Below are 23,628 nucleotides of genomic sequence, written 5' to 3'. Positions count from 1 at the left end.
AAATGATATAACAATCCCCCTTCATCATGAGTTCCACAATCCCTCTTTGGTCTCGTGTGAGACCATCTTAACATATTGTTTGCAAGAGTAAAAAATCAATCGTGGTTTGGAATCAAGAGATTGATCCAAAGATGTTTAAAACCACAAATAAAATCAAGTATCCTTCAACAAATTACCATGTTATCTAAAAAGATTTCCATGTAAGGTGATTTTTATTGATACAAATAGATGAAAACCATGGTAGCTTATATAAATATATTAAGATACACATTCAATTGTTAGATTCAGTTTTGGGTGCCTTTGACTACTTTATTTTGTGCTCAAGAAATTAGCACCAGCCATGACGATTCCCTCTTATCACTAGTCATGTCCTCAATGAATTTGAAGTAGGTTCTCATTGCGTTCGTGTGGCCCATTGTCCAAATAGGAAATGATCATGAAGAAGAGGTTAATCTAGTGATTCTTAGGCAATATTTGAAGAGTTTTTTATATGTGCTATAAACTTTTTATAGCATGTGTATAATCTTTTTGATGTACTTTTGTTTTATAGGGTTAATACCATTATTTTTTGGAAGTGGATCACTGTACAAAAGTATATGCAAGAATAATATTGATGGAAGAAGTCTCTTGTATACCTATGTGGATTCACAGAAAGCCTTAAGAATAGAGGTCAATGGACATAGACCTACTTTGCATAGCTGGGTGAAAAACACATTGGGTGAATCACTATACAAAAGTATATGCAAGAATAATATTGATGGAAGAAGTCTCTTGTATACCTATGTGGATTCACAGAAAGCCTTAAGAATAGAGGTCAATGGACATAGACCTACTTTGCATAGCTGGGTGAAAAACACATTGGCCAAGGAAGAGACTTTGTCATCCACTCCAAGACACGTTTTGCAAGAAGTTCCTCCTCATATGTAGCATGATCATGTGTACTTGACCTATGTTGGGAGAGATAAGGCAACTTTTTCCAACAATGAAGTTAATGGCCATGCTAAATTATAATCTCATTTTGTAGTCTAAATTGCAAACAATGCAAAGGAAAAAGGTTTCCTCTGTAAGCATCACACATACAAAAGGAACTTGAAGTGTATTTGCATGTGGACCGAACAAGGGCTAGGTTTGTTTCCCATTGATAAGTATTTGCAAGAATATTTGAAGATGGGCAAAGAAATGAGGAAGCAGATGGAGAAGTTCACTCATCGAAAGTGGAAGACACTATCTCCTTTTCAGGCCCGCACTGAAGCCAAGGACTCTCATTATATGACTAAGAGTCAAATCCTTCTAAACTAAAACTAAACCAGCATAGGAGTTACATGAGACTCAAAGCGGGGTCATTGTTTGAAAGGCTTACTAAAATTCACCAAATCCCAATGCAAGATATCTCACACTTGGAGAGTGTTGATGGGTGAAATCATGTTAACGTGTCGTGCTTTTTGCTATCCTAAACAGTGCTAGTTAGCACATTTTTAACATATGCTAACTAGTACAATAACATGAGCTAGATCTCTAACATCTATGAAGTATGATTATATATCAGCAGAAAGCTCTTGAAACAAGTAATTTACCTATAAAAACTCCAATTTTTCTTAATATTATTTGTGAAAATTTTACAGTGCACCCAAGTTTTTATATATATGCTAACTAGCACAAAAAGCGTGTCACCTTAACATGCTTTTACCCTGATGGATGATAGCAACCATGACAAAGTAGGCATTGATATGGTTGACCTTGATGCAGATGATTCATTCCAAGTTATAAAAAAAATCTCCGACCATCTACATAATATGCAAGAGGCTTGCTATGTGCCTACAAGTGGTCAAGTAAGGTCAAATTTATGGGATCATCCAATCCTATAACTGAAGAGATGCAGATGTGGATTTTTGGAAGTCACATGGTGGAAATGATTATGAGCGGTGGAAGGTGAAGATTGAATCACTGAGCAATGATGCAAAGAGTATTTATATTCCTGGGAGTCTTCTACCAGCATCCAAATAACATATTGTAAGTACCTCTCTAGCAAAATCTAAACTAAATTCATTTAAACTTCATTCTTTTCTTGTTATTTTTTAAATATAGAATCAAATAATAGAGGTTCCACGTGTGTTTCTTAGCCAAATTGAGTCCCAATCAACTGATGAAGAAGGAGATGTAAATTGAAATATTTCTCTTGTGCCTTGTAAAGATCAACTATTTGTCTTTGCATATGTTTATTAACTCCAAGATGCTTATATCCTTGGAAGGATACGAGCCCCTTATCTTTGCATCAAACGTTAACTTTGAATTCAACCATTAGAGACATCAAGAAGTGGTCTGAAGTTCAATTAGAGGTAAATTCATTACATACCTTTTAATATGAAGTTTGTTTTTTCCTCATATGTCAATGTTTGTTTCCTACAAGGATGAGAATACTCCTATTGTCTCGATCACATAGACTCAATCAAGAAGTCTATCTGTTGATTGTGGGTTTGATCAGTCAAGAAAATTAGAAGAGGTACGTTGACTCTTGTTAAGACTTGATTGTGTATTTTTGTTCTTGCACAGCCTTCATATTTTATTTATTTGATTTTTTAGGTTACAAATATTGCAAATGGCTCACCCAAGTATCCATTTCTTCTAGCAAAGAAAAGATCGTATGCTCAAAGATGCTTAATCATCTTTATGTTTGCATTGATTGATGCATAAATACTATTTCTTCCATTGAGAATAAAACACTTTTTTCTTGAAAAAGGCAACTTCAAAGGATCCACGGCCAAGAAGCAAGCAACCTAAAGAGGTACTTTAAAGAAAATTCTCTTTTTACGTGCTAATTGGTAATTTGTGGTATATATATGCTTTTTACTTGGCTTTTTTAAATATTAATATATGATTGTAGCAAGTAGCTTGCATTAAGTGCAAAATTTTTCAATAGCTTGGATTGTACCGTGGAAGAAAATAACAAGATTGATACATTGGGCACAAATAGATTATTTTTTTTATATTTCTATCATCCTTACAATGCACGTGGAATGTTTTTAACTTGGATGGCTCCTTTGAAGACCTATCTATTACAATGATTCAAGGCTTTTTAAGGCTCATATTGTGCAATCTTAATTAATAATGAGCTATAGGTCACAAACCATCAATGACAAAGCAAGGAGGAAAGTGATGATGAGATAATGAAAAAGGTATACTTGCTTAACTCCAAGGGGTTCCAATCTTAATATATAGATTAGCTCTACTATGTTGTATAGGGCCTTAATGATACTGTTATAAGAAGAACACATTCAAAGAAGGAAAAATTTGTGTGCATGAGCAAATTGGTGGTAAGGAATAGACAATTCAAATTAACTTAGACATAGAAATTTACTTTGTCCACTCAGTACTTCAATGTGTATTGACAGGGAAAAAACCATACAAAGAAGGTGGTACCTACAAAGAAGAAGGTATATGTTTATTGAATGAGTCGAGTTTCTACATTCGGTGCAATTGCAACAATTGATTGTGTACATTGTGTTCTTTGAGTATTTGGATTACTCAAGTTGTTAAATTTAAACCCGGCGGCCGGGGGGGACAAAGCCCCATAAAGTTTTTACAAAATTGAGTGACAGGAGGGGCGTACGAGGGTGGCGAGATTCCCACAATGCATAGCGGGGTCTGATGACACAAAAAAAGGTAGTGTACAACAAATCTGGTCGCTATGTATTGTGGTGCACACAACATTTTTTGCATCACTGGATCGGCTCAAGCACTGCCATGCACCGTGGGCATCTCTCCACCCTCGTATGCCCCCCCCCCCCCCCCCCCCCCCCCCCTTGTCACCTGGTTTTGTAAATAATTCACTGGGCTTTGCCTCTCGATCGGCGGGTGCTTGAATAGTGGATATTTTGTGCATGCATTGTGGAAATGATTTTTTTAAGACAATATGAACCAAAAGAAAAAACAAGTAAATAATGTTGACAAAAAACAATAGAAAAGGAAAAATTGTAGACATGTAGTAGTGTTAGTGTGTATACGCGCTTCACCAGGGGCACTTTTCTCCCACTGGGTTTTTCCCCCTGGACATCTGGTGTGAAAGGACACCTTATCACTTAGGGTTTCATATAAGCTTTGTAGCTCTGAGTTTGTATATACACTATTATTCTAATATAGAGAGAGACTATAGAGATCTCATACGCAAGCTCTGTGTCTTCTCCTTCTCCATCTTCTTCCTACTCTGAGTTGTTGTCTTCCTTCTGTTTCCTGTTTCATCATCTTCAACAATTGGTATCAGAGCGAGGTGATTTCCAGAGCCTCTACTTGCGTTTTTGCGTCCACGCGCGCAATCGCAATTTTCAGGCAGTTTTCGGAAAATTTGCTCGTGGGAGCATCCTCGACATTCCGAGAGTATTCTGATCAGGTGACCTGCGGTTTTACCCCCCTTTAGAAGCCGTTCGAGCCCTCAGAATTTTGTTCTGAGCAGCGTAGCAGAAGTTACTTTTCGAAGGCGTTTAGATTAAGAGGGTGTGCTTTTTGACAGATTTTCTTCAGGTAAACAATTCTTTTGGGAAGCAGCTTGTCTTAGCTTTGTGCTGAGATTTTGTGTAGATTTTTGCTTGGATTGGAGAGGAGATTTGTGAATCTCTTGGAGGTTCTTTTGCTCTCTTGTGTGCATCCACAGTATGGCTCAATCTATGGAGAAAGAGATTTTTGGTGCGTTTACATCCGAAGACAAATTGGATGGTACCAACTATTCTCTTTGGTATTTTATGGCCAAAAGTGTTTTGGTTGGTAAAGGATTGTGGGATTATGTATCTGGAGATGAAGTTCGTCCAGGTAGCATTGCACCTGCCACGCCTGGTCGTGGTGCAGCTGTTGGTGCAAGACCCTCACAAGTCACTCCAGAGCAAAAGAGATGGGATACTAAAGATGCACAAGCTATGGCTATGATTGCCTTAACCATAAAGAGGACAATCACACCACATATCAGATCTTGCAGAACTTCTGAGGATGCTTGGAACACTCTGCAAGCTATGTTTGGAGGAAGAAACGCTGCCAGAATAGAGTTTTTGAAGAAACAACTTGACAAAATACAGATGGATGAAGGTGACGATATTGTCGAGCATCTTACAAAAATCAGGGATCTTAAAGAGCAATTGCTTAGCATTGATGAAGTGATTCTAGAGAAGGACTTGGTTTCCAAAACACTCAATTCACTACCACCATCTTATTTGAATTTTCAGACTTCTTTGACTCTGTCTTTGCGAGCTAATCCTGAGCCTCTTCATTTTGAAGAGTTAGTGGCTTTGCTATTGCAGGAGGATCAATCACGTAAGAACAAGTCTTTACAGGTGGATGGTATGGATCATGCTCTTGTTGTACATAACAAAAACAAGGGTAAAGAGAGTGCTCATCACTCCAAGTCTAGTGCAGGACAATCTTCAGAGAAGTCTAAAGGTGATTCCGACAAGTCCAAGAAGAAAGGTAAATGCCACTACTGCAAGAAACCTGGTCACTACATTAGTGAGTGTAAAAAGAGAATTGCTAAAGAAAAGAAGAAAGAGTCAAGTTTGGTTGTTTCAGCTTCTGGTGATTCTTCTACAGCTAAAGAAGAGTCTGCAAACTTTGTGCAGGATTCTTATGCTTTCGTAGTATGTTCATATTTTTCTGCTTACAGTGTTGACAAGACACAAATGATTTGGTACTTTGATAGTGGTGCATCCAGGCATATTACTTCAGGGAAGGATTTGTTTTGTTCATTGGATGTAGCTCCAGCAGGAAAGAAGGTGACATGTGAAATCAATGCTTCTTATCCAATCAAAGGCGTTGGTAAGATTTTGATTACCATTTCAGATGGTTCAGATTTATGCTTTCCAGATGTCTTATATGTTCCAGGGATCAAGAAGAATTTGTTGTCTGTATCCTCTCTTGCAGAAAATGGTCTTTGGGTCATTTTTGAGGATGACAAATGTGTTGTACGAGATCGAGAGAATGGTTATTCTCTTATCACTACAGGTACGCTGGAAAATGGACTATTTGTGCTAGATCATTATGAAAAGCAGATTCAGGTATGTATTGCAGAAACCAAGACTCAGGCCATGTAGGATGGTGAGTTGTGGCATGCTAGATTTGGGCATGTTAGTTATGGCAGTTTGATGACTTTACAATGTCATAATATGGTGCATGATTTGTCTTTATTGGAGATGCCACCAAGACATGTATGTGAAGGTTGCGTTCTTGGAAAGATGCACAGATTTGGATTTTCGTAGGATGGTTCAGTTAGAGCGACACGAAAGTTGCAGCTTGTACACAGTGATGTATGTGGTCCTATGAGGACGCCATCTTTGGGAAACAGCCTTTATTTTGTGACCTTCATTGATGACTTTTCCAGGTTTTGTTGGGTGTATCCACTCAAAGCAAAGTCAGATGTGTTTGCAGTTTTTCAACATTATGTCGCCATGGTTGAAAATGAAATAGGTTGCAAAGTACAGACTCTTCGTACCGATCGAGGAGGTGAATACATGTCAGGTGCATTTAAGGATTTTTTGGGAAATAAAGGCATTAAACACCAATGCACTATGCCATACACACCACAACAGAATGGTGTTGCAGAAAGGAAGAACAGGTCTTTAATGAAGACGGCTAGATGTATGCTCAAGGCTAAGAGTTTGCCTCATAAGCTATGGATGGAGGCAATTGCTTGTGCAGCACATGTTTTGAACAGGTGTCCTACTCGTGCCTTGAAGACCATTACTCCATATGAAGCTTGGTATGACAGAAAACCTTCAGTCAGTTATCTTCGTGTTTTTGGTTGTCTTGCTTATGCTCACATCCCTCAGCAGTTACGTGGGAAGCTTGATGATAAGGCAATCAAATGTATATTTCTGGGGTACAATAGTGGAAGTAAAGGTTATAGACTTTACAATCCTGCTACAAACAATATATTTTGAAAGTCGTGATGTAATTTTTGCAGAAACTACTACTCAACCTATGGTTGCTTTTGATGTACCTCATATGCAGACACATGATGTATTTAAAGGTTTGCTTCCTTCTTTTGTGGAGAATCAAGAATCACAACAGGTTGATAATCTTGATCAATCTTTTGATCAACATGTGACACCTCATGATGTAGAGGAAATTGTGTGTGAAGAGCAAGAAGTTCTCAGGGAATAAAGAACCTTGCCTAAATGGGTTCAGAAAACTTTGCACGATAGCAAGTTGGATGCACCGCTGCCACAGAAAACACGTGCTGGTACTACTTTTGGCAGAGAGCAAGTAGATTTGGCTTGCTTTAGCACTCTTTGTGATGCAGATGAGCCTGATTCATTTGAACAAGCTTTAGAGTGTGTTCAGTGGAAAGATGCTATGCAGCAAGAAATTGATTCTATTCATAAGAATCATACATGGGATCTAGTGGACTTGCCTACAGGTAAAAAGCCTATTGGTACAAAGTGGGTTTTTAAGGTAAAAAGGAAACAAGATGGTACTGTTGACAGGTACAAAGCAAGGCTTGTAGCAAAAGGCTATGCGCAACAGAAAGGCATAGATTATGATGAAACCTTTGCTCCTACTTCTCGTGCGTCCACAGTTAAATCACTAGTTGCAATTGCTGCTCATCATGGTTGGAAAATGCATCAGTTGGATATCAAAACTGCTTTTTTGAATGGTGATTTGCAGGAAGAAGTTTATGTAAGTCAACCAAGTGGTTTTATTGTAAAAGGTCAAGAGCAAAAGGTATGTAGATTGCGTAAAGATTTGTATGGTCTCAAACAGGCTCCAAGAGCATGGTATGAGAAGATACATACTTATTTGATTGGCCAGGGATTTCAGAATAGATTGCGTAAAGATTTGTATGGTCTCAAACAGGCTCCAAGAGCATGGTATGAGAAGATACATACTTATTTGATTGGCCAGGGATTTCAGAATAGATTGCGTAAAGATTTGTATGGTCTCAAACAGGCTCCAAGAGCATGGTATGAGAAGATACATACTTATTTGATTGGCCAGGGATTTCAGAATAGTCCAACAGAAAGTACTTTCTATGTCAAAAAGAGAGATGGAGTTCTCATTATGTGGATGATATGATTCTTACAGGCAATAGTGTAGATGAAATTGAAGCGTTTAAAGATTCTTTGAGAAAAACCTTTGAGATGTCTGATCTTGGTTTGCTACATTATTACTTAGGTATTCAGTTTGTGCAATCAGAGGATGGCATATACATGTTGCAAGCAAAATATTTGCATAAAATTTTGGACAAGTTTGGTATGCAAAATTGTAAGCCAATCTCTACACCCGTAGAAACTGGATCAAAGTTGAGCATGCATGATGCTGGAGAACCTTTTGATGTACATACTTATGCAGCAGCCATTGGTTGCTTGATATATTTGGCAGGCAACACTCATCCAGACATTCAATTTGGGGTTTCACAAGTAAGCAGATTTATGCACAGCCCAGGTATGCATCATTGGCAGGCTGTGAAGCGCATACTTCGTTACCTTTCAGGTACTCCTAATCTTGCCATGTTCTTTCCAAGGGGGGATATGTATGGAAAGCACAGTTCTATGCAGATTCTTGGTTACAGCAATTCAGATTGGGCTGGTGATTTTGACACACGACATTCCACAAGTGGCAATTGTTTTTTCTTGGGAAATGCATGTATATCTTGGCTAAGCAAGAAGCAACCCACAGTGGCTACATCAACTTGTGAAGCTGAGTACAGGGCAGCTTTCACGGCAACAGTTGATTGTGTATGGATACGCAGGTTATTGGCAGATCTTTGTGAGTGTCAACAGGCACCCACTACCATTTTCACTGACAGTCAGAGTGCTATGGCAGTTGCAAGGAATCCAATATTTCATGCAAGAACAAAGCACATAGAGGTTCACTACCACTATGTCAGGGAAAGGCTACATACAGAGGAGATCACACTAACTTACTGTCCTACACAGGATAGCATTGCAGATCTATTTACGAAGGTGTTATCACGAGAAAAGTTTGAAGCTTTTCGAAAAGATTTGGGCTTACTCTCATACACATGATGATCTGCTACCTTGTACGGATTCACACTATCACTACAGGGGGGATTTGTAGACATGTAGTAGTGTTAGTGTGTATACGCGCTTCACCAGGGGCACTTTTCTCCCACTGGGTTTTTCCCCCTGGACATCTGGTGTGAAAGGACACCTTATCTCTTAGGGTTTCATATAAGCTTTGTAGCTCTGAGTTTGTATATACACTATTATTCTAATACAGAGAGAGAGACTACAGAGATCTCGTACGCAAGCTCTGTGTCTTCTCCTTTTCCATCTTATTCCTACTCTGAGTTGTTGTCTTCCTTCTGTTTCCTATTTCATCATCTTCAACAAAAATTATTCTGTATTACTTTGGATATTACATCATGGCTGATTAAGTTTTATGCAAATTACATCTGTGGATATGGCTTGAATGGCTGGTTTGACGCCAAGCTTTTTACAATTATTCTGGGTTTTTCACGCCTTGACCTAGGCTTAAGGAACAATGGGAGAGGACTAACCCAGGGTGCTTGCCTCTGAAGGCATACAATGCCGTCTCCTGATCCACCAATATACATTTATGAGCATTAAGGGTGAGGGAATATTTAGCTAGGATGGAACTTAATGCTTTGCACTTGAGCATCTCCACAGTGCCATGCTTGGAGAGATTTTTGTGAGCCACTCAAAGAATCGATGGCCCGAGGTGGCTCAAATATCTCCACAGGGAGCTATCAAAACTCCAGTTTGCATTGCAAACTTATCAACATAGTATGCAGTCTGGAAAACATTTTAAACAACATTAACACTTGTTGTAATGAACAATGAATAATAAACTAGGTTCAAAAATGTTTACCTCAGTTTATTCATCCATCTCTTCGAGAGTTTTCCTCATAAGGTCGAGGTTAGAGTGATCATCTCCACCCTTTGTTGGACCGTAAAGTGCACCACTCCCTAAGATTTACACTAAGGTCTATGGGAGCCATGAAGAGTCACCATGAGGGAAGTGCCAAGAGGCATGAGCAAGTTATAAATGTGGAGCCTTGTTGTAAATCAATCAATCAATCTCATGTGAATGAATGGAAGTTATGTCTCTCTCTCTCTCTCACATCATCTCTTTCTCATGCTCGTGCTCTAACCGCTAACCGCCACCTCTCTCTTTGTCCCCCTTCTACACTTTGGCGATCCCTGTTGTATGTCTTCTAATGGAGATGGGAAGGAACTCAAGAAGTTTTGGGGGATTTAGTGTAGTGGTTACAATGGCGGGCTTTGAAGTCTACTTGAGCGCGTGAGGTGTGTTCAAGCCCATCGTCCTGCATGTTGTTGCCAAGCTTTTGCAAAGGCAAAATAACGCATGCAAGGAGGTATCGAACTCTCAAAGGATTGCATCACACCAAGAGTACAACCACTGAGGTAATGCTTCTTGCATGCAGAGAGTGGTAAATATAAGGTAAGAGGATTTTGTAGATGTGCTAGAGTTTTGGGCTACGACAAGGAACAAACCAAGAATTCACATCAATGTCGTCCGGGCTGCAGATTTTTTGCTAAATATGGTTTTTGTGAAGGTGAAACTCAAATTATCTGTTGCCAATGAGGCATTGAATCCTCAGCTTGGTAGAGTGCAGTGGGAGCACAACCACCAAGGCCTGTGATGGCAGCGAATTAACAATTTTTTGCATGCAAAACTACGTTGCAGGATGATGGCGTGTTGGATTCGCTGAGGAGTTGCAGACTCTCATTTGCTTGGCGCATTATCCACAATATCCACAAGACGGGCTACTACATTCTCTCTTTGCGCAGGCCAAAATCAATGGATGCAATGCGGATGAGCAACCACACAACACCAAACCAAGTTTTGCCGACCTAATGTGAGGCTTTTGAATCCATGGCGGACTGGACGAGACATCCCTCTTTGCGGCCACGGCACCAAAGCAACGAAAATGCTGGCGGCACCAAACCGATTCGTGCAGGTCTTGATGCCTTCAAATATAATTAATATTGTTAATTTAATCAGCGGTTTGTGTGGATGGAAAGAGATTTCCATGATGCTTTCATAAAATGAGGCACATGATCTCATTTCCACAAGGGTACTTGCCATCATTTGCACCGACTTTTTTTCGTTTTCATTGGGGAGGAAAGAGAGGCTTGCTGGGAGACCCTGGTCTTCAAAATCAGCTTGAACTTTGATCTTCTCTGCCAATCCATTGGGATCCTTCATGCTCGCATAGATAGAAAGCACCCGGAGTGACTCATTTCTCAAAGTCCGAGTGTATTGGCAATGTCCTCAGGGAACAAAAAGTGATGATCATCCATCACCACTGCATGCAAAGTGAGAATTTGGAGGTCAAGGAATTCCTCCAACACCTCATCTCCCTTTATCATATGATCTTCCTCCTCAATGAAGTTGGGCTCTTGCAAGAGGACGAGTGCCATAGATGCTTCATTTTGTTCATCAACCTCTTTGATAACTTCAATTGATTCATCTACAATGGTCACAAGAAATTTTTGGCTGGCCTTTTTGTTGTATCACAGGGACTTGCTATGCGCTGTGCGTGAGCCACTAAGGCAACAAACACACAACCTGTGTGCCGGGAATCTCATGAACGCAAATAGCGTGCCACTCATATTGTTTTTCTATCATTCCAGGAATCTCGCACCTCCATGAAGAGGGAGCCCATCATCGTCACTGTTGAACCACCTCGCCATTACTGTAAAGGTCAGTTGCTCACTCTTACTTGCATACACATGCTCTCAAACCATTAGGAAAATGATGGGGTATATGAGGGTCTCTTTATTTGCCATGAGCTTATGGAATTGATTAACATTTTGACAAATAGGTATATGCCATGTGTGCAGGACTAATGGGTGTGTAAGAGATGTGTAAGAGTGGTCAAAGGATGCATTTTCCTCCCCAAAAAGAAGGTGGAAAAGTTTATGATTTTTGACATTCCATAACTTCCACATATGATGTTCGATCTGAGCAGAGGTTATAGATCTTCAATTTATGCATCGGAGCTCTTTCCATAGATATGCTACATGATATAGTTTTACCCGCTAGAATTTAAATTCTATTTTGGGGGAAAATTTTGAATTCAAATGAAATAGTTGTTTGGCCCGTTTGATTAAAAAAGCTGTCTTTGATTACTTTCTTAATGCTAAAGATTTAACTTCCTTGAACTGCCAAATAAAGAGGCCCTCCTAGACCCCATTCTCTTCCTAATGCACTCACACACAACATGAGTCTATGCTGTAGAGAAAGAGAGTAAGCAAACCATACATTCAAGAATACGATAAAAGTTTGGGTTACAAGCTGTTATGTGAGTCATCCCAACCACACTTGGGTGCCCACACTTGGCCAGCAATTAGTATGATCTCTCTCTCTCTCTCTCTCTCTCTCTCTCTCTCTCTCTCTCTCTCTCTCTCTCTCTCTCTACTAAATGTGGCATACACCTATCATCCATGAATACATGTGTGGAGCTAACAAGCCTGGCCCATAGCTCAATAATAGTAACAAGGATCACCAAAGTTAACATGCCCCCATTCCTGATGTAAATTTTGACCTCGGAATTCTTAAACATGTGTTTGAAAGTAGGAACTTGGTGGGTACACGTGGATGGGTCTTGTAGTAGTTAAACATCTTGATGACAGTAATGGCCCATGGACATGCTTTCAATCAAGAAGTTTAAATGATACAAGAGTCTTCACTGGCCCTTTGCAAGAGCTCAACTCTTTAGCTTCACTTGAATATTGCAAAATCAACCAAAAATGGGACAGTAACTGCATTTCATAAGAACATGGATAATTAAAAATCATATGCAGTGAGCAAGCACATAGAGCGATTGGTAACAAAGTATTAAACAATTTTTTGATCAATAAACATCAAAATGCAATAGAATTAAACACATAGCTACTTGTAAAAGTCAACAAACCAAAAGATCTAGGGTTGCTAATTTAATTGTCATAGGCACTAAAGGTCAACTCTTAATGCCATGGGAAAGCTTCTCGATTTTGTATGGTCAATTAAGCTGTTTAATTGCAAAAGTAGAGTGTTTCATGTCCTAGGGCTGCTGACCAGAGGCTATACCTAGAAGATCATCTAGTTAAGATACGAGAAAGAAAATTGCACATAAAACCATCGCCTGAATGGTTACCTTTGTTTGACCCCCCAAAGTGTTTATGATAGATGCTTTGTTTCCACATAGAGACTTCATTGATCTTTTGGGCTCTCTTTGGTTCACATTGATTCAAGGTCTTGTGCTTATGTCGTATGCCTGGGGACTTTTGCTTCTCAAGGAAAAGCATCCACACTGGGAACCTCTAGGGCTCTAGTACCATAGGCAATAGATGTAAGTGAAGTATGAAATCAAACCTGGATTTATCTTCCAGCTTAAGGTTTTACATTATTGACACTTTTGCTTTTTGTTTTTTGGTTGTTTCTCTTTCATCGAATTTCCATTTTGTAACTTTGGTGGGTCATTTTGACATCTTACCCTCCCCCGGCTCATCACAATAGTCAAACTCCCATTATAATACTTAAGCTAAAGGTCATGAGGAATTAAGCCCACTAGAAATAACTGACACACTGCATGCCATGCTTCATAATATTGGACTACGAGCCTAAGGTAGCCATTGAAAATTAGGAAGGCATATCCTATGGTATTCAGAGAAGATCCCCAACGTCCTACCTTGGTCAAACTAGCTTAGTCTGACTTCTTGATTAATAAACCTAGACAAGGGACTATGACATAAAATTATATAAAATCTAATGTTGAATACTAAGCAAATGTGCTCAACATTTTGGTATCAATCATGATTAAAGCAGACAAACATGGATGTTAGAAAATACAACAAGGAATGATAATGGACAATAAACACATGTTTGTAATGGTCATATTGCTTGATTAAATAATTGCAATGAAAAAAGATTTCCTGATATTCAAAAGCTCTACTAATATAGTGCATTCTAGATTAATAAACCTAGACAAGGGACTATGGCATAAAATTATGTAGAATCTAATGTCGAATACTAAGCAAATGTGTTGAACATTTTGGTATCAATCATGATTAAAACAGACAAACATGGATGTCAGAAAATACAACAAGCAATGATAATGGACAATAAACACATGTTTGTTATGGTCGACTTTCTTGATTTGATGAGTGCAATGAAAAAAGATTGCCTGATGTTCAAAACCTCGGCTAATATAGTGTGTTCGTATATACACTAGAAAACACTAGGAAATATATATGGGGGTACAACACTAGAAAGAGGTATCAACCCTTATTGGACAAAATAAAAACAACATAAAGATCTCTAACCTATCTATCTGCACGGCTCTATAGGGTCAAGGAAATAGGATATTGTATAGATGGGCTGGAAGTCCTAAGTCTAAACCTCTATCCTCATCATCATCAAGATAAATAAATCCATCCTCAGTGAAACCATGTGTCCCATCCAATCATGTAAATCTTACTCACCATCAGATGCACAAAGGTTCACTAAGAAGGTCACTAGGCATGGATATTCATCTTGCTCAAAAGGATAAGCTTGTGTAGCTGGAGCGACGTTCTCTATTGAGTAGGGATCAATCATCTTAAGGAGACATATTAGACATTCTAATTTTGCAAATTTTTCTCATCCACTAGTGTATGATCTACCAAATCCCATTTAGAGGTAAGCACGAGGTAGACCATGTGAAATACTTGAGAAAAGTAAAGAGGGTACCTCTCACCCAAGGTAGGAGTGGATGACTCTAGCATACTAGCCATATCTGTACATACATATAGATTTTGGTTAGTTTGCAAATATCATAAAAGCTATGTCATTGTGCATGAAGTGTCATCAAGGGTTTTCGGTTATGGACCAGATCTTGTTGGTTCCAAGCTCTTTGTTTGGTAGCTCTTGCTATTTCACTATTTTTTTTTCTGGTTTTAGTATAGGGCTATATATATATATTCCCTTAGAATAGGAGGCTAAGAGGTTGGGGAGGAAGGTTAAGGGAGAAGCAAGCGAATGATGGATTTCATTAACATCCCCCACCCCCGGTTCCTTGGGTAGATCATACCTTTTGGAAAGATGTTGTCACCCTTTGAAACCACATGTTCTAAGTTCTAATGGGTGAAGAATTTGACCAATAGCTTTCTACCACCTTATGCGCTTCATCAAGTTGCAAGGGTGGTAAGGTACTCTCCCATGATCTTACTTGTAATGGTTCTTTAGGTGGTGAGCTTAGAATGGGAGGTGTTACTTCTTTCTTGTTTTTTTGGATATTTACAGTGGTAGGTGGAGGTTGTGTAGAAGCTTGTATCTCTATGGATGAACTACATGAAGCTTCATTTAACTTTTATATTCTTGAGCTAACTGATACAACTTGTTCTTGCTTCAGTACCCAAATTAGCCCTGGAACAAGTGTGTCATATTCCGTGATCTTTCCCTTTCCTCGGTCTTCACTCGGATCCATAGCTACAAGATTCGATGCACATGGGTCTATAGGTGATAGTGCAGGACACAATTTACGTTTAGTCTCCCAAATTTGATCATCCCCGTCATAGTAGCCTTGGGCTTCTAATAGCCACTTAAGAATACAACATCACATTTTCTTACATTTCTTGGGGCGAGTGGGGCATCTCTTATGAGGATTCTATTTTAAAATAGATTGAGCATCGAAAGTGGTTGTTAATGAAGCTTTAGGGACCCATTTGTATGCTTCCCTTGAAAAATCACGCTAAGCCTTGGGTGCCTCATTCTTTTTTTTAGCCACGGAAGTTGAAGCTCTAGAGGGTTGTGCTATAGGGATAGATGTTTCAACCTCTTGGATATGCAATGTTCCATTCTGTGTTCCCTCAAAAGGTGATAACTCAGAGACTGTCACTTGAGTTGAAGGACTGAGAGTTTGTTTCTGTGTCATGATACTCCCAGTTCCCCAATCGATAATACACTTGGTTGCAGACATCCACTTATGTCCCAGGTTGATGTTTCCCTCCATAGCACTCGTAGGCATGACCAAAAAGCTTTGAGCCACAACCCCGTTGTCATAACTGGCAGGAGTGTGCAAGATTCCAAAGACATTAGAACATATTATGTTTAGCTCCTATGTCCAATAAAGCATTATATAGCACTTTCCCATAGGTGCTATTTAACTCGATGGGGTATCGTAGAGGTGGTTTAGAATCTACCAAATCGTCCTCTGATTCAATTTGAAATGCATGTGTAACTCCAAGTTTGGCCTCTCGTTGGTGCCTAATATGTTGTTGTCGCTCCTAAGCCTCGGCTTGAGCTTGTATATTTTTCAGTCCTACTTGCACCTTGGCTACCTTATTTTGATGAATGGCATGTAGCTTCTCCATTCCATCAAGAGTTTCCACACAAATGGTACCTTGTGGGGTGCTTTTGCATACTCTATATGGTCCTTTTTTTGCATATTTCAACTTTCTCTTCTCGTTATGTACTCCATACATAAGAACTTTATCCCCAACCTTGATATCCTTGTTTTTTAAATGATGATCAAATCATTTCTTTTGCCTATCTTGATCCACAAGTGCATTTTTCACAGCCAATTGCCTCTCTTCATCTAACCACTCAAAGATATAAAAACTCTCAACTAAAGGGTTATCCCAACCTTCTTGTGAAGCTCCTAGAAGACTAGGAATGATAAACTCCCATGGCATAACTGCTTCTTGTCCATATACCATCTTGAATGGTGTACAATTAATTGCCACTTTGTATGCAATACGAAAAGCCCATAGAGTTGATGTTAGATTCAAATAGAGCCTCTATTGTCTTGGTCAAGATAGAAATTAAAGTCTTGTTAGCACTCTCATTTTGGCTATTTTCTTGTAGATAATAAGGTTTCGACTTATGGTGGGATGTCATGAAGCTTGTTGTGAGTTCCTTTATCACTTCATTTAAAACATGAGTGCCATTATCACTCACAATTTCAAAGGGAGAACCAAATCGCGTAATAATATCCTCAAAGAGAAACTTAGCAGTTGAGATTACATCAATCTTGTGTGTCGCCTTAGCTTCTGTCCACTTTGTCACAAAGTTAGTTATCGCAACAATAATATATGGAGATTGGGTGTTACGCGCTCTTGAAATAACTGGGCTCACAAAGTCTAAACCCCATTTTTCAAATGGTTGGATCACTTTAATATGATGTAAGGGCATCCAATCCTTCCATTGTGTGGTCTTCTAACGTTGGCATTCATCACATCCTTTTGCAAAAAGTGATGAATCCTTGAATAAGGTGGCCACCAATAGCCTGATTGCAACACCTTGAATAAGGTGGCCACCAATAGCCTGATTGCAACACCTTCCTAGCAGTTAGTTCTCCCAAAAAATGTCCTCCGAATATGCCCATGTGTGCTTCTTGCAGTATGTACAAATACTCATCCTCATGAGAACATCATCTAAGAATATCGTCCTTCCCTAGCTTGTAGAGAGTGTCTGCAATTAGAGAATAAGGTTCACATTCCTTTAGTAGATTTTGAGCTATATTCTTACAAAGCTCCTAGGGTGGAAAACCATTAATTAAAAATTTTACAATGTTCTCACTCCATTCAGGCATGGTCTCGACTAGGAATAGGGAAGTATCGGGCAATTCATCATCAATTCTAGTGGGGGCTTCACCATTGGATATGTGAGACGAATGATCAATGTCTCACGACAATGGTAAAATCAAACTCAAGAAGAATTAATAACCATGGTGTAGTGCTTCTCGTCGAACGTGATATATTTATGATCCACAACAACGCTTTATGATCCACATAAAAAATAAACTTGTTGGCAAGAAGGTAGTAGAGAAACTCTTTACTACATAAATCATAGCTAAACCTTTGTGTTCTCTAGTGGTGCAGTTCCTCCGAGCATCATTCAATTGGGGACTTGTAAAGCTAATGGGGTAGTCCAATTTATGTTCTCCTGGTTGAGTCAAAACACACCCAATAACAAAGTCCGATGCATTGATATACACATGAAAAATTATATTCCAATTGGACACTTGTATGATTGGGGCGCTTGTCAAGAATATTTTTAATAACTCAAAAGCATGGTCACACTCCACGGCCCAATGAAACTAAATATTAAAGCTTTTACAGTGTGCGCGCTAAAGTTCGGCAAAGTTTAAAATAAATCATTGATAATAACCAACATGGCCCATGAACCTTTGAACTCCTTTATAGTTTGTAGGCGGTGGAAAATCAAAAATGGTTTTAATTGTGCTCTCATATGTGGAGATCCCATTCTTGGACACTATATGTCCTAAAATGGTTCCATGTCTAACCCAAAATTTTCATTTGAAAGGGTTTAATGAGATGCGATACAATTTGCAACTTTCAAACACTTTTCGTAAATATGATAGATGTTCTTTCCACAAAGAATAAACACAAAGTTCATTTAAAACATCTTTGCAAAAGTCCCTTAAATATTCCCTAAACACAGTGTTTATTAATCTTTGGAATGTAGCAGGGGCATTGGTTATGCGAAAAGACCAAATGCGAACACTCTGACAGTAACCAAAGTACCCATCTAAAAAGGTACAAGCTTCCTTTCTTGCAACTGGTTCAAGCACATGTTCTAAATATGGTAATGGATAGTGATCTCTCCTAATGGTTGCATTAACCTTCTTAATATCCACACACACTCTCAGTTTCCCACTAGTTTTTGGCACAATAACTATTGGAGACACCCATTCTGAGCGCTAAATAGGGAATATCAATCCACATTTGATAAGATTTTTGAGTTCTTCCTCGATAATGTTTGCATACTTAGGATTCATTGGGTAGGGTCTATGCTGGAATGGTTTAGTAGCGAGAATCGTAGAATTGTAGGTACAGAAGGTGGAATGACCTTCATAGATCATGATATGTCCAAGAAAATATATCCTTGAATTCCTTGAGGAGCTCCTTAAGTACATATTCCTCAGTCTCTGTTAGGTCTTGGGCAATGAAGACAGATTTGGATTCCTCACCTGGGTCCACTAACTCTATCTATTTAACTATTACCAGACCATTATAGACTCCATTACCTCCATTAGTAGGTGTTCTTTGGGCCTTTGAATACACAACCTTACACTCCTCCGTGGTGTAGGATTTGAAATGATTGGGTACAGGGTGTAAGTCTGTGGGATCTTGTTGTGTTGTGGACTGTGATTTTGCTTCCACTTCCCTTATTTGTTGATCTAACTCTCAATTTTGGCATCTCCTTACATTGCGGCTCAACTTTGGCTTTTCTACAACCTCTAGTTGTGCAATGTGAATGGCTTGTGGACTGCACCACATGGCTCTTTGAAGGTATTCACCCCAATTATCTACCAACTTCTGATGAGAATCACATGTCCCCATGTAGCAGAGCCGTTTTGTGGTAGATTTCTTTACAATTATCCTAGCATGTACATTGGTTCGATATTGTCACCTGTTGTATGGCTTATTCCTCTTGTCTAATTTTTTATTATGGCCAATCTCTGTTGTACAATCACTAGACAAATTGCTACTTGTGTCTTCTCCTCTCAAGGATAGATTTTCATTTAGGGTACCACTAGGACTTGAATGGTTTGTCCCACATTCGCACCAATATTTTAACTCAGATTATTCATCCTTAAAGTCAATTTCAACTGATGATTTTGAATCCAAATTGTGTGGGCTATAGTCTTCTGAGACGCTACTAGTTCTAATGTCAGTCAAGCCTTCATCTGATAGGTCACGAGAAGGTTTATGCATGCTCCTATCATATTTAAAGGTATAAGTTGTGGCACTTCGTCCCCCTTAGGTGTTGCCCAACTCGTCCCTCTATTCTCCTAAGTGTATATGGTTGCTGCTAGGTGGACCCGATCCACATTGTCAGACTCAACCATTCCAGGTAGAACATCCATATACGAGGAATTTTCTCCAACATCAATTTCCTTTGTACACGTGTAACAATACTACAATGGGACTGAGTGAATTGTGTTGTCAGATCGACGGTGAATTGTAAATCTGTTTCCTAGAGAATGTGCTTGACTAGTCACAAGATCAACTCAAATGACAGAGTGTTGGAACTATAAGTAGACACGGTTTGTAGACCAGTCATGCATCAATTTTTCTTCCCTCATGAAAGGACATATTAATATTATATAAGATGACATAGTGTGCTTGGAAATATTCATAACAATGAAGGTGTGCCTTCCCTTGTATCCAAGAACCTTGAGGCTTGAGATCTTCTAGCATCCCAATAGGTTTAACGATGGTCCCATTGTCCATCTTTACCACTATGTTTGTATTCCCAAGGTGAGGTCTCCCCATAGATACCCAATAATTTTTAATTACAATGCTAACCCCAATGCCGCCATCAAGGATCCCCTTCATAGTTAATCCTTTGATAGTGATTGGTAAAGTCGCATTATTTTCATTGCCTTCAAAGTACTATCCCAACTTGTTAAAGATATTCGACAACAGAGTTCTCATCCAAGTTGGGTTGTGGATCTAGGAGTTACTCCTCTACTAGAACTTCATTAGACCTAGCTATTGGTGCAAAATGTGGTAACCAGACTTCCAGTTCTCCATTGAGGAAATCTCAAAGAGCTAGGAATAGCTTGGGGTCTCCATGTAGTTTAGACATGATGGTGGTTCTAATTTTTGAAGCCATGAAATCCATCAATTTGGCAATATTTAACGGAACTTTTTGGGCTTGAGTTTCTTGACATGGAAAAGATGGAATCTCCATTTCTTCAATAGGGTCAGGTGATCCCTTTATAAACATTCTCTCCAACAAGAAGGGAGTACGCCCCCTTCCCAATGACCTAAAGTCACTTTATTCTTGGATGACGCTAGGTATGGCTAGCGTTTTATGGTCTTTTTGACATTGATTCTATGTAGGAAACATTGTGTCTGTAATTTGGATCTTCCTAGGTGTTGGCTATACCTAGAAGATCATCTAGTTAAGATACGAGAAAGAAAATTAAGATACGAGAAAGAAAATTGCACATGAAATCATCGCCTGAATGGTTACCTTTGTTTGACCCCCCAAAGTGTTTATGATAGATGCTTTGTTTCCACATAGAGACTTCATTGATCTTTTGGGCTCTCTTTGGTTCACATTGATTCAAGGTCTTGTGCTTATGTTGCATGCCTGGGGACTTTTGCTTCTCAAGGAAAAGCATCCACACTGGGAGCCTCTAGGGCTCTAGTACCATAGGCAATACATGTAAGTGAAGTACGAAATCAAAACTGGATTTATCTTCCAGCTTAAGGTTTTGCATTATTGACACTTTTGCTTTTTGTTTTTTGGTTGTTTCTCTTTCATCGAATTTCCATTTTGTAACTTTGGTAGGTCATTTTGACATCTTACCCTCCCCCGGCTCATCACAATAGTCAAACTCCCATTATAATACTTAAGCGGAAGGTCATGAGGAATTAAGACCACTAGAAATAACTGACACACTGCATGCCATGCTTCATAATATCGGACTACGAGCCTAAGGTAGACATTGAAAATTAGGAAGGCATATCCTATGGTATTGAGAGAAGATCCCCAACGTCCTACCTTGGTCAAACTAGTTTAGTCTGACTTCTTGATTAATAAACCTAGACAAGGGACTATGACATATAATTATATAAAATCTAATGTCGAATACTAAGAAAATGTGCTCAACATTTTGGTATCAATCATGATTAAAGCAGACAAACATGGATGTTAGAAAAGACAACAAGCAATGATAATGGACAATAAACACATGTTTGTAATGGTCATCTTGCTTGATTAAATAAGTGCAATGAAAAAAGATTGCTTGATATTCAAAAGCTCTGCTAATATAGTGCATTCTGGATTAATAAACCTAGACAAGGGACTACGGCATTAAATTATGTAGAATCTAATGTCGAATACTAAGCAAATGTGTTGAACATTTTGGTATCAATCATGATTAAAGCAGACAAACATGGATGTTAGAAAAGACAACAAGAAATGATAATGGACAATAAACACATGTTTGTTATGGTCGACTTGCTTGATTTGATGAGTGCAATGAAAAAAGATTGCCTGATGTTCAAAAGCTCGGCTAATATAGTGTGTTTGTATATACACTAGAAAACACTAGGAAATATATCTAGGGGTACAACACTAGGAAGAGGTATCAACCCTTATTGGACAAAATAAAAACAACATAAAGATCTCTAACCTATCTATCTACACGGCTCTATAGGGTCAAGGAAATAGGATATTGTATAGATGGGCTGGAAGTCCTAAGTCTAAACCTCTATCCTCATCATCATCAAGATAAATAAATCCATCCTCAGTGAAACCATGTGTCCCATCCAATCATGTAAATCTTCCTCACCATCAGATGCACAAAGGTTCACTAAGAAGGTCACTAGGCATGGATATTCATCTTGCTCAAAAGGATAAGCTTGTGTAGCTGGAGCGACGTTCTCTATTGAGTAGGGATCAATCATCTTAAGGAGACATATTAGACATTCTAATTTTGCAAAGTTTTCTCATCCACTAGTGTATGATCTACCAAATCCCATTTAGAGGTAAGCAAGAGGTAGACCATGTGAAATACTTGAGAAAAGTAAAGAGAGTACCTCTCACCCAAGGTAGGAGTGGGTGACTCTAGCATACTAGCCATATCTGTACATACATATAGATTTTGGTTAGTTTGCAAATATCATAAAAGCTATGTCAGTGTGCATGAAGTGTCATCAAGGGTTTTCGGTTATGGACCAGATCTTGTTGGTTCCAAGCTCTTTGTTTGGTAGCTCTTGCTATTTCACTATTTTTTTTTCTGGTTTTAGTATAGGGCTATATATATATATATTCCCTAAGAATAGGAGGCTAAGAGGTTGGGGAGGAAGGTTAAGGGAGAAGCAAGCGAATGATGGATTTCATTAACATCCCCCCCCCCCCCCCCCCCCCCCCGGTTCCTTGGGTAGATCATACCTTTTGGAAAGATGTTGTCACCCTTTGAAACCACTTGTTCTAAGTTCTAATGGGTGAAGAATTTGACCAATAGCTTTCTATCACCTTATGCGCTTCATCAAGTTGCAAGGGTGGTAAGGTACTCTCCCATGATCTTACTTGTAATGGTTCTTTAGGTGGTGAGCTTAGAATGGGAGGTGTTACTTCTTTCTTGTTTTTTTGGATATTTACAGTTGTAGGTGGAGGTTGTGTAGGAGCTTGTATCTCTATGGATGAACTACATGAAGCTTCATTTAACTTTCATATTCTTGAGCTAGCTGATACAACTTGTTCTTGCTTCAGTACCCAAATTAGCCCTGTAAAAAGTGTGTCATATTCCGTGATCTTTCCCTTTCCTCGGTCTTCACTCAGCTCCATAGCTACAAGATTCGATGCACATGGGTCTATAGGTGATAGTGCAGGATACAATTTACGTTTAGTCTCCCAAATTTGATCATTCCCGTCATAGTAGCCTTGGGCTTCTAATAGTCACTTAAGAATCCAAATCACATTTTCTTACATTTCTTGGGGCGAGTGGGGCATCTCTTATGAGGATTCTATTTTGAAACAGATTGAGCATCGAAAGTGGTTGTTAATGAAGCTTTAGGGACCCATTTGTATGCTTCCCTTGACAAATCACGCTAAGCCTTGGGTGCCTCATTCTTTTTTTAGCCACGGAAGTTTAAGCTCTAGAGGGTTGTGTTATAGGGATAGATGTTTCAACCT

General features: G+C 39.0%; 1 pseudogene; it reads left to right on the top strand.

The window, feature by feature from the left end:
* The window catches only part of LOC147443029 (uncharacterized), a 59,779-nt pseudogene that overhangs the window by 1,530 nt on the left and 34,621 nt on the right, over window positions 1–23,628 (top strand).

This window comes from Adiantum capillus-veneris, chromosome 14, assembly GCF_014529385.1.
Source record: "Adiantum capillus-veneris isolate H3 chromosome 14, ASM1452938v2, whole genome shotgun sequence".
Taxonomy (NCBI): domain Eukaryota; kingdom Viridiplantae; phylum Streptophyta; class Polypodiopsida; order Polypodiales; family Pteridaceae; genus Adiantum; species Adiantum capillus-veneris.
This window is presented reverse-complemented; position numbering and strand designations above follow the sequence as displayed.